This window comes from Pongo abelii, chromosome 16, assembly GCF_028885655.2.
Source record: "Pongo abelii isolate AG06213 chromosome 16, NHGRI_mPonAbe1-v2.0_pri, whole genome shotgun sequence".
Lineage (NCBI taxonomy): Eukaryota > Metazoa > Chordata > Mammalia > Primates > Hominidae > Pongo > Pongo abelii.
The window spans coordinates 67,398,678-67,411,092 of NC_072001.2; the positions used below are offsets into that span (position 1 = coordinate 67,398,678).

The following is a 12,415-nucleotide window of genomic DNA, read 5'->3' on the forward strand; positions in this document are numbered from 1 at the left end:
AGGATGGTAAATTTTAAGGATGTAGCACAGTCTTGCCTATGAAATGATTAGGTGTATACTTCAAGATCAAAAGATAATGGTTAATTATATAAAAATATAGTTAAAAAGTGGATGTTCATCATGAAACACAATTTGTTTAATCATTCTCCAATATTCCTATAGTAAATACTCAGCTCCTCCTTTAATGATATTAGTCCTTATTTCATTCACTCATTACTCATCTTGGTTACCTGACTGTTTTTTAATCATAGAATTTTTATCTTTTATTATCTGACCAAAGCAATATTACTGACATTCTTCACTTGATAACTTAAAGCTAAACTGAAATTATATCTCCAACTTTTAAAAACTACCACATTGGGTGAAGTTACTAACATGAAAAATAAAATAATGAAACTGGAAAAGAGCAAGGCTCTTTGGGATTCACTATACCAAAAAAAAAAAAAAACAAAAAACTGGAGGAAAAAAATGCATCTATACTTTCATTTCTGGAAATATGGCCAATTACCAAAATACACTGTCAACCAAAAGTTGAAATCTGCGGCTGGGCGTGGTGACTCACGCCTGTAATCCCAGCACTTTGGGAGGCTGAGGAGGGCGGATCACGAGGTCAGGAGTTTGAAACCTGCCTGGTCAGCATGGTGAAACCCCATCCCTACTAAAAATACAAAAATGAGCCGAGTGTGGTGGAATGTGCTTGTAGTCCCAGCTACTTGGGAGGCTGAGGCAGGAAAATCGCTTGACCCCTGGAGGCGGGGGATGCAGTGAGCCGAGATCATGCCACTGTACTCCAGCCTGGGCAACAGAGTGAGAGTCCGTCTCAAAAAAAAAAAAAAAAAAAAAATTGAAAATTGCTTACTTAAAAGCAACAATTCAGGTATTTTTCAGCACTACAAGTTTTAGTTGGTTCTTGTATCTTCCATTTCTCTCTTCAGTATTTTCATATTTGCTTTAAATTATTTAACCTACTGCTGGGGGCGGTGGCTCACACCTGTAATCCCAGCACATTGGGAGGCCAAGGCGGGCAGATCACTTGGGGTCAGGAGTTTGAGACCAGCCTGGCTAATATGGTGAAACCCCATCTCCACAAAAAATACAAAAATTAGCCAGGCATGGTGGCACACACCTGTAATCTCAGCTATTCGGAAGGCTGAGGCAAGAGAACTACTTGAACCCAGAAGGCAGAGGTTGCAATGAGCCGAGATCATGCCACTGCACTCCAGCCTCGGCTACAGAGCGAGACTCCGTCTCAAAAAAAAAAAAAAATCTTAAACTTACTTTTACTGTTTTCATCTCCTTGTGTACTAAAATTCCATCACCTCAACTTTTTTTTGTTTGTTTTTGTTTTTGTTTTTTGAGACAAGGTCTGACTCTATCACCCAGGTTGGAGTGCAGTGGTGCAATCTCAGCTCACTGTCATCTCCACCTCCCAGGCTCAAGCCATCCTCCCACCTCAGCCTCCTGAGTAGCTGGGAGTACAGGTGCACATTACCATGCCTGGCTAATTTTTGTATTTTTTGTAGAGACAGGGTTTCACCATGTTGCCCTGGCTGGTCTCAAACTCGTGAGTTCAAGTGATCCGCCCACCTTGGCATCCCAAAGTGCAGAGATTACAAGCATGAACTACTGCACCAGGCCTAATCTCAACATTTTTACAGCTGCTTCTGTTGACTGATTTTCTTCTAATGAACCAGATTTTTCTGGGTGAAACTTTCCTACTTGTACGCATATCTAGCTGTCACAAAATAAAGTATAGTAGAGCCTGCTAGTAGGCCAGAAAAAAGGTAGGCAGACATAGGGCCTTCTCAGACACTGGTCATGTTCTACTTCTCTGAAGGACAGGTATACAGTATTCCCTTTTGATCTTTAAACTACACGGAACTCTTTATCTGTATGCTGTAGTTCTTGAAAAACATTGTAAAAATTAGGCTGAATGCTTTGAAAAGATGCAGGCCAGGGGCAGTGGCTCAACCTATAATCCTATCAATTTGAGAAGTCAAGGTGGGAGGACTTCTTGAGGCCAGGAGTTTGAGACCAGCCTGGGAAACATAGCAAGACCCCATATCCACAAAACACTTTAAAAATTAGCTGAGCATGGTAGCATGTGCCTGTAGTCATAGCTACTCAGGAGGCTTACGTGGGAGGATAGCCTGAGCATAGGACTTTGAGAATGCAGTCAGCTATGATGGCACCACTGCAATCCAGCCTGCACAACACAGTGAGACCCTGTCTCTACAAATAAATAAAAATAAAAATAAAATAAGATACTAGAAAACCAAATTCAACAACACATTAAAAAGATCATCATGAGCTGGGCATGGTGGTTCACGTTTGTAATCTCAACACTTTGGGAGGCCGAGGCAGGTGGATTGCTTGATCTCAAGAATTCGAGACCAGCCTCAGCAACATGATGAAATCCCATGTCTACAAAAAAAATACAAACAGAAAAAAATTATCCTGGCCAGCTACTCAAGAGGCTGAGGTAGAAGGACTGCTTGAGCCCTGGATGTTGAGGCAGTAGCGAGCCAAGATCATGCCACTGTACTCCAGCCTGAGCAACACAGTGAGAATCTACTTCAAAAAATAAATACATAGGCCAGCCACGGTGGCTTACGCCTGTAATCCTAGCACTTTGGGAGGCTGAGGCAGCTGGATCACGAGGTCAGGAGATCAAGACCATCCCGGCCAACATGGTAAAAACCCGTCTCTACTAAAATACTAAAAAAAAAAAAAAAAAAAAAAAAAATTAGCCGGGCATGGTGGTGCGTGCTTATAGTCCCAGCTTCTCAGGAGGCTGAGGCAGGGGAATCGCTTGAACCCAGGAGGCAGAGGTTGTAGTGAGCCGAGATGGTGCCATTGTACTCCAGCCTGGCAACAGAATGAGAATCCGTCTCAAAATTAATTAATTAATTAATTAATTAATTATATTAAAAATAAGACCATTATGATTAAGTGGTATTCAAGGAGGAGTCAACATATGCAAATCAATAAATGTGATATATCACATGAGCAGAATAAAGGGCAGAAGCCATATAATCATTTTAACAGATGCTGAAAATATGTTCAATAAAATTCAGAACATTTTTTTCACAATAAAAACTCTCAACAAATTGGGTATAGAAACAAAATAATTCAGCCAGGCACAGTGGCTCATGCCTGTAATCCCAGTACTTCGTGAGACCAAGGAGGGCAGATCATTTGAGGTCAGGAATTCAAGATCAGCCTGGCCAACATGGTGAAACCTCATCTCTACTAAAAATACAAAAATTAGTGGGAATGGTGATGCATGCCTCTAATCTCAGCTACTTGGGAGGCTAAGGCAGGAGAATCGCTTGAACCTGGGAGGTGGAGGTTGCCGTGAGCTGAGAACACGCCACCGCACTCCAGTCTGGGTGACAGAGTGAGACCCTATCTCAAAAAAAAAAAAAAAAAAAAAAAGAAATGAAATACCTCAATGCAATAAAGGCTATACAGACAAACTCAGAGCTATTATCAGATGAAACAGGGAAAAATAAAACATTCAGGATACAGAAAACTACAAAGATGCTCAGTTTTGCCACTTTTATTCAACATTCTGGAATTCCGAGCCAGAGAATTAGATAAGAGAAAGAAATAAAGGACATACAACCTGGAAGAGAAGAAGCCAAATTATCCTTGTTTGCAGACAACATGATCTTATATTTAGAAAAACCTAAAGACCCCACACAAACAAAACTATTAAAACTAATAAACAGGCCGGGCGTGGTGGCTCACGCCTGTAATCCCAGCACCTTAGGAGGCCGAAGCAGGCAGATCATGAGGTCAGGAGATCGAGACCATCCTGGCTAACACGGTGAAACCCCATCTCTACTAAAAATACAAAAAATTAGCCGGGTGTGGTGGCGGGCGCCTGTAGTCCCAGCTACTCCGGAGACTGAGGCAGGAGAATGGCGTGAACCCGGGAGGCACAGCTTGCAGTGAGCTGAGATCGCGCCACTGCACTTCAGCCTGGGCAACAGTGAGACTCTGTCTCAAAAAAAAAAAACGAATAAATAAATTGAGTAAAGTCAACATACTAAAACCACAATAAAATTAATATATAAAAACCAGTACCAGCTAGACACAGTGGATCACGTCTGTAATCTCCATACTTTGGGAGGCTGAGGTGGCTGAATCACTTGAGGCCAGGAGTTTGAGATCAGCCTGGGCAACATGGCAAAACCCTGTCTGTACTAAAAACACAAAAATTAGCCAGGTGTGGTGGCGCACACCTGTAATCCCAGCTACTGGGGAGGCTGAGGCATGAGGCTTGCTTGAGTCTGGGAAGCAGAGGTTGCAGTGAGCCAAGATCAGGCCACTGCACTCTAGCCTGGGTGACAGAGCAAGACTCTGTCTCCCCAACAACAACAGAAAAAAAAAAAAAAACAGTAGCATCTCTATACACCATAATGATCTGAAAAATAAATCAAGAAAACAATCCCAATTAAAAGAGCTATAGAACAAAAGATAAAATACCTAGAAATAAATTTAACCAAAGAAGTGAAAGATCTCTACAAAAACACACTATAAAACACTGATGAAAGAAACTGAAGAGGACACAAAAAATGGAAAGATATTATCCTGGATCAGAAGACTTAATATTGTTAAATATCTATACTACTCAAAACAATCTACAGATTCAATGCAATCCATATCAAAATACCAATGACATTCTTCACAGAAATATAAAAACAATCCAAAATTCATATGGAACTACAATAGACCTGACAGCTAACGCAATAATAAGAAAAAAGAACAAAAAGCCGGGCATGGTGGCTCACGCCTGTGATCCCAACATTTTGGGAGGCCAAGGTGGGTGGATCACCTGAGGTCGGCAGTTCGAGATCAGCCTGACCAAGATGGAGGAACCCTGTCACTATTAAAAACACAAAATTAGCCAGGCGTGGTGGTGCATGCCTGTAATCCCAGCTATTTGGGAGGCTGAGGCAGGAGAATCGCTTGAACCCAGGAGGTGGGGGTTGCGGTGAGCCAAGATCACGGCATTGCACTCCAGCCTGGGCAACAAGAGTCAAACTCCATCTCAAAAAAAGAAAAGAAAAAAAAAGGAACAAAAAAAGAAAAAAGATCAAAGCTGGAGGCATCACCATTACCTGATTTCAAATTATACTACAAAGCTATAGCAACCAAAACAGCATGGTACTGGCATAAAAACCGACACATGGGCTGGGCACAGTGGCTCATGCCTGTAATCCCAGCACTTTGGGAGGCTGAGGGGGGTGGATCACTTGAGCCCAGGAGTTCGAGACCAGAATGGGCAACATGGCAAAATCCTTTGTCTACCAAAAATACAAAACTTGGCCAGTCTCAATATAAATAAATATGTTAAAAAAAAATTTTTTTTTTTTTTTGAGACAGAGTCTCACTCTGTCACCAGGCTGGAGTGCAGTGGCGCAATCTCAGCTCACTGCAACCTCCACCTCCCAGGTTCAAGCGATTCTCCTGCCTCAACCTCCTGAGTAGCTGGGACTACAGGTGCATGCCACCAGGCCCAGCTAATTTTTGTATTTTTAGTAGAGATGGGGTTTCACCATGTTGGTCAGGATGGTCTTATCTCTTGACCTCATGATCTGCCCATGTCGGCCTCCCAAAGGGCTGGGATTACAGGCGTGAGCCACAGTGCCTGGCCATATGTAAACATTTTTAAAAAACAAAAACAAAAACAGACACATAGACTAATGGAACAAAACAGAGAACCCAGAAATAAATCCACGTATTTACAGCCAAGTCATTTTTGACAAAGGCACCAAGAGGAACATACGTTCCGGAAAGGATAGTCTTTTTAACAAATTATGCCAGGGGTTGGGCGCAATGGCTCATGCCTGTAATCCTAGCACTTTGGGAGGCAGAGGCGAGCAGATCACTTGAGGCCAGGAGTTTGAGACCAGCCTAATCAGCATGGCAAAACCCCGTCTCTACAAAAAATTAAAAAATTAGCTGGATCTGGTGGTGCACACCTGTAATCTTGGCTACTTGGGAGGCTGAGGCATGAGAATTGCTTGATTTCTCCCTGGAGGGGGTGGAGGTTGCAGTGAGCAGAGATTGTACCACTACACTCCAACCTGGGCGACAGAGCGAAACTCCATCTCAAAAAAAAAAAGATGCCAGGGCCGGGTGCAGTGGCTTACACCGGTAATATCAACACTTTGGAAGGCCAAGGAGGACTGCTTGAGGTTAAGAGTTCGAGCCAGGCACGGTGGCTCACGCCTGTAATCCTAGCACTTTGGAAAGCCGAGGCGGGTGGATCATGAGGTCAGGAGTTCGAGACCAGCCTGGCCAGCATAGTGAAACCCTGTCTCTACTAAAAATACAAAAATTAGCCAGGCATGGTAGCACATGCCTGTGGTCCCAGCTACTTAGGAGGCTGAGACAGGAGAATTGCTTGAACCCAGGAGGCGGAGGTTGCAGTGAGCCAAGAGTGCGCCACTGCACTCCATCCTGGGCGACAGAGTGAGACTCTGTCTCAAAAAAAAAAAAAAAAGAGTTTGAGAACAGCCTGAGTAACACAGTGGGACCCTCATCTGTATAAAGAGTTTTTTAAATTAGCTGGGCATGGTTAATATGACCATTCCCTGTAGTCTTGGCTACTTGGGAGTTTGAAGAAAGAGGATCCCTCTGAGCCCAGGAGTTCAGAGGCTGGAGTGAGCTATCATCATGGCACTGCATTCCAGCCTCGGCAACAAAGTGACGTCACCCGTCTTTTTTTTTTTTTTAAGGGTGCTGGAAGGATGCATCAATAAAATGTGATACATCACATAAACAGAATGAAGAACAAAACCCACCTGATCATCTCAAGGGATAAAGAAAATCAATCAATACAAGTAAGCATCACTTCATGATAAAAGTCAACAAGCTAGGCATAAAAAAAACACACCTCAACATAATAAAGGCCATATATGACAAACCCACAGCCAACATTATATTTAATGGGGAAAAGTTGAAAGCAATTCCTGTATGAACTGAAACAAGACAAGGATGCCCATTTTCACTTCTATTCACCACAGTAAGAAATCAGGCAAGAAAAAAAAAAAGCATCAAAATTGGAAAAGAGGAAGTCAAGCTGTCCCTGTTCGCTGGTATAATCTTGTATCTAGAAATCTCTAAAGACTCCACAAAAAACACTTTTAGATTTGATAAATAAATTTGGTAAAGTTTCAGGACACAAATTTAACGTACAGAAATCAGTAGCATTTCTATACACCAATAACAATCTAGTGGAGGACAAAATCAAGAAGGCAATCCCATTTACAATAGCTACAAAAACAATAAAATACATAGGAATACATTTAACTAAGGACGTGAAAGATGTCTATAAGGACAACTAGAAAACACTGATGAAATAAATCATAGATGACACAAACAAATGGAAATACATCCCACGCTCATAGACTGGAAGAATCATATCATTAAAATGACTACACTTCCCAAAGCAATTAACAGATTCAATACACTCCCTATCAAATTACCATAATTTTTTGCAGAATTAGAAAAAATATCCTAAAATTCATATGAAACTGAAAAAGAGCCCAAATAACTAAAGCAATCCTAAGCAAAAAGAACAAAGCTGGGAGGCATCACACTATCTGACTTCAAATTATACTTCAAGGCTATAGTAACCAAAACAGCATGGTACTGGAATAAAAATAAGCATATAGTTCAAAGAAATGGAATAAAGAATCCGGAAATAAAGTCACATACCTAGATCCAACTGATTTTCAACAAAGTCAACAAAAATACACACTAGGAAAAGAACACCCTATTCAATAAATGGTACTGGGAAAATCAGGTAGCCAAATGCATAAGAATAAAACTGGACCCATGCTTCTCACCAGATACAAAACATAATTCAAGATGGTTTAAAGACCTAAATTTAAGACATGAAACTAGAAAAGCCCTAGATAAAAAATTAGGAAAAACTCTCAGACTTCAAAAGGGTAAATGTAACAAAAACAGACAGGTGTGGTGGCTCACGCCTGTAATCCCAGCACTTTGGGAGGCTGAGGTGGGCAGATCACGAGGTCAGGAGATCGAGACCATCCTGGCTAACATGGTGAAACGCCATCTCTACTAAAAATACAAAAATTAGCTGGGTGTGGTGGCGTGCACCTGTAGTCCCAGCTACTTGGGAGGCTGAGGCAAGAGAATCGCTTGAATACGGGAGGCGGAGGTTGCAGTGAGCCGAGATCGCACCACTGCACTCCAGCCTGGTAACAGAGTGAGACTCCATCTCAATAAATAAATAAATATAGACCAGGCATAGTGGCTCACATCTGTAATCCCAGCACTTTGTCTAAGGCAAGAGGATCGCTTGAGCCTAGGAGGTCGAGGCTGCAGTGAGCTATGATCATACCGCTGCACTCCAGCCTGGGCAACAGAGTGAGAACCCATCTCAAAAAACAAATCAATCAATCAATATAAAATAAATGGTGCTGGGAAAACTGGATATCCACATGCAGAAGAATGAAATTATATCCCTGTTTTTCACCATATGCAAAAGTCAACTCAAAACGGATTAAAGGCTTAAATATACGACCCAAAACTATGAAACTACAGATGAAAACATTAGGGAAATGCTATAGGACTACCTGGGCAAAAATGAATGCTTACTGGTAGCATATAAATTCAGAGTCAGGAATGATGGTGATGCCAAGCAACCACAGATTGTCCACATGGATGGCAGAGATAGTGACACCTTTCTTTCCTTCTTTCCTTTTTTTTAGACAGGGTAGAGTGCAGTGGCATGATCATAACTCACTGCAGCCTCCAACTCCTGGCCTCAAGTGATCATCCCACCTTAGCCTCCTGAGTAGCTGAGACTGCAGGTGCACTTCATCACAACTGGCTAATTAAACAAAATTTTTTTTAGAGATGAAGTCGCACTATGTTCCCTAGGCTAGTCTCAAACTCCTGGGCTCAAGCAATCCTCCTGCCGCAACCTCCCAAAGTGCTGAGATTACAGGTATGAGCCACCACATCCAGCCTCTTTAAAAAAAAAAAAAAAGTGCTCACAGGAGAAGAAAGTGACATTTTTGCTTTCAGTTGGTTCAACATACACAAACTTTGTCTCATGCACAAAACTATTAAAAATATGCTACAAAATTACCTTCAGGTTATATGCATATCATATATACAAAACAAATGAATTTCTTTTCATTCATAAGATACCTTATTATGTATTAGCAATATTCAAAATTCCAAAAAAATCCAAAATCTGAAACACTTCTGGTCCTAAGCATTTCAGATAAAGGATACTCAGCCTGTACCAGACAAAATGAAATTTACAATAAAAATTGTGATGACAGGAGGCTGAGATAGGTGGACTGCTGAAGCCCAACAGTTCAAGATTACTGTGAGCAGTGATCACACCACTACACTCCAGTCTCAGGAACAGAGCTAGACACCCCATTTCTAGAAAAAAAAATTTAATAAGAAAATAGTTATGAGGCAAAGGTCACTAAATATTGCTATAATAGTTCTTCAAGAAGACAATAATATAAACAAACCTAATAAGAGCATACCAAAATACATAAAGCTAAAAACTGACAGAATTGGAGAAACTGACAGTTCTACAACAGTTAGAGACTTTAACAACCCACTTTGAATAATAAAGTAGACATAAGATCAATAAAGAAACAGAGTACTTACATAATACCATAAACCAACTAGAGCTAAACAAATATGAACACTCCAACCCACAAAAGCAGAATATACTTTTTTTAAGTGCACTTAGAGGCTGAGGCAGGAGGTGCACTTGAGCCCAGGAGTTTGAGGTTGTAGTGAGCTACGGTCACACCAATGCACTTTAGCCTGGGCAACACAGCAAGATCTCATCTCTATAAATATATAAATGAATGAGTGAATGAATGAATGAAAAAGAAGAAAGAACCCAGATCAATACCTTAAGTAAGCAGAAAAAGAAGAGCAAGCTAAATTCAAAGCTAGCAGAAGGAAGGAAATAAAGATCAGATCAGAGATGAACAAGACACGTTAGAGAAGAAGAGAAAAAAATCAGTAAAACCAAAAGCTGTTTTTTTGAAAAGATCAACAAAATTGATAAACATTGAGCTAGACTGACCAGGATTTTAAAAAAGCACTCAAATTACTAACTTCAGAAAGTAGAGACAATTCTGCATACCTTAAAAATGAAAAGAATTAGAATAATTTGTACACCAACAGATTAGATAATCTAGGTGATATAGACAGGGTCCTAGAAATACACAAAGTACCAAAACTGATTCAAGAAGAGAGAAAATCTAAACAAATCTTAGATTGAATCAACAGTCAAAAACCTCCTCAAAAAGAAAAGCCCACGCTCCCTTCGGCAGCACATATATTAAAATTGGAACAATACAGAGATTAGCATGGCCTCTGTGCAAGGATGACACGTAAACTTGTGAAGCGTTCCATATTTTTTTTAATTAAAAAAAAAAAAAAGAAAAGCCCAAGAGCACAAGGCTTTACAGGTAAATTCTACCAAACATTTTTATTTTAAGACAAGGTTTCACTCTGTAACCCAGGCTAGGGTACACTGGCACCATTACAGATCACTGCAACCTTGAACCTCCTGGCTCAAGCAATCCTCCCACCTCAGCCTCCCGAGTAGTTGGAACTACAGATGCTGCTGCCAGGCCCAGCTAATTTTTTTTTATATATAATTTTTTTAGTAGAGATAAGGTCTCACTATGTGGCACAGGCTAGTCTCAAAACTCCTGGCCCCAAGTGATCCTCCTGCCTCTGCCCGTGTGTTGGTATTACAGGAGTGAGCCACCACACTCAGCCTTACCAAACATTTAAAGAATAATTAACACCAATCCTCAAACTCTTTCAAAAAACAAGAGGCAAGACATGTTCTCACTCATAGGTAGGAATTGAACAATGAGATCACTTGGACACAGGGCGGGAAACATCACACACCGGGGCCTGTCGGTGGTCGGGGGCTGGGGGAGGGATAGCATTAGGAGAAATACCTAATGTAAATGACAAGCTGATGGGTGTAGCAAACCAACATGGCACATGTATACCTATCTATCAAACCTGCACGTTGTGCACATGTACCCTAGAACTCAAAGTATTAAAAAAAAAAAAAAAAAAAAAAAAGAGGCAACAATACTAACTCATTCTATGAAGGCAGGAATACCTTACTACCAGGCAAAAACATCACAAGAAAATTAAAGACAGAATATGCCTTACAAACACAGATGCAAAAGATCCTAAACAAACTACTAGCAAATCCAATCCAACCGTATATTAAGAGGATTATACATTACAACAAACTGGGAATTATCCCAGGGATGCCAGGATGGCTCACTTTATGAAAATCAAGTAATACTGGGTTTTTTTGTTTTTATTTTTTAATGAGATGGGATCTTACCTTGCTGCCCAAGCTTGTCTCAAATTCCTGGGCTCAAGTGATCCTCCTGCCTTGGCCTCCTAAAATGCTAGGATTACAGGTGTGAGCCACTGCACCTGGCCCACTGCACTAATTGAATGAAGGAGAAAAATCATAATCATATGGCCATCTCAATTGATGCAAAAAGAAAAAAGCATTTGACAAAATTCAATACCCTTTCCTGATAAAAATCACCCAAACTATATATAGAAAGGAACTTCTTCAACATGACAAAAAGATTTTATAAAAAACACACAGTTAACACTATATTTAATCCTGAAAGACTGAAAGCTTTCCTCATAAGATCAGGAACAAAACAAGGATGCCTTCTTTTGCCGTTTCTATTCAACACTGTAATGCAAGTTCTAGCCAGAGCAATTAGGGGAGAAAAAGATGTAACAGCCATCCAAATTGGAAAGGAAACTATAAAATTCTCTATTTGCAGATGACTTCATCCTATATATAGAAAACCTAAAAACACAAACACAAGCTATTAGAGCTAATATATAAATTCAGTACAGAATCAGTTTTATGTCTGTGTATATCTTCATATATACTAGTAATGTACAATCTGAAAATGAAACCAAAACAATTCCATTTACGATAGCATCAAAAAGAATAACATTACAGGTATGAGGCACCACATACAGCCCACATACTTAGTTATAAATTTATCCAAGGAGGGATAAGAACTGTACACTGAAAACTAGCAAACATTGGTGAAAGAAATTAAATGAGATCTAAATAAAAAGATGCCCTATGTTCATGGATTGGGGGAATCAGTATTGTTAAGACAGCAATATTACACAAACTGGTCCACAGATTCAATGCAATCCCTTTCAAAATCTCAATGGTCTTTGTTGCAGAAATGGAAAAGCTGTTCCTAAAATTCATATGGACACTTCTGCTCCAAGATGTAAAGGGCTTGGAAGCTGTCAATACCATCCTCACAAGGAAAACAAACAAAAATGAAAAAGCTGAAAAACAAGA

The 12,415-nt window shown here is 40.4% G+C and overlaps 2 protein-coding genes and 1 non-coding gene across 5 annotated transcripts in view; 1 reads left to right on the forward strand and 2 right to left on the reverse strand.

Moving 5' to 3' along the window:
* CSNK1G1 (casein kinase 1 gamma 1) overlaps positions 1-12,415 on the reverse strand; it is a 211,445-nt gene that overhangs the window by 179,498 nt on the left and 19,532 nt on the right. The gene's annotated exons all lie outside the window — the stretch shown is intronic.
* Positions 1-12,415, reverse strand: part of PCLAF (PCNA clamp associated factor) — a 101,953-nt gene that overhangs the window by 44,942 nt on the left and 44,596 nt on the right. The gene's annotated exons all lie outside the window — the stretch shown is intronic.
* On the forward strand, positions 10,348-10,449 carry LOC112129326 (U6 spliceosomal RNA). The gene has a single exon (XR_002911728.1). It is a non-coding gene; the product is annotated as a U6 spliceosomal RNA (small nuclear RNA).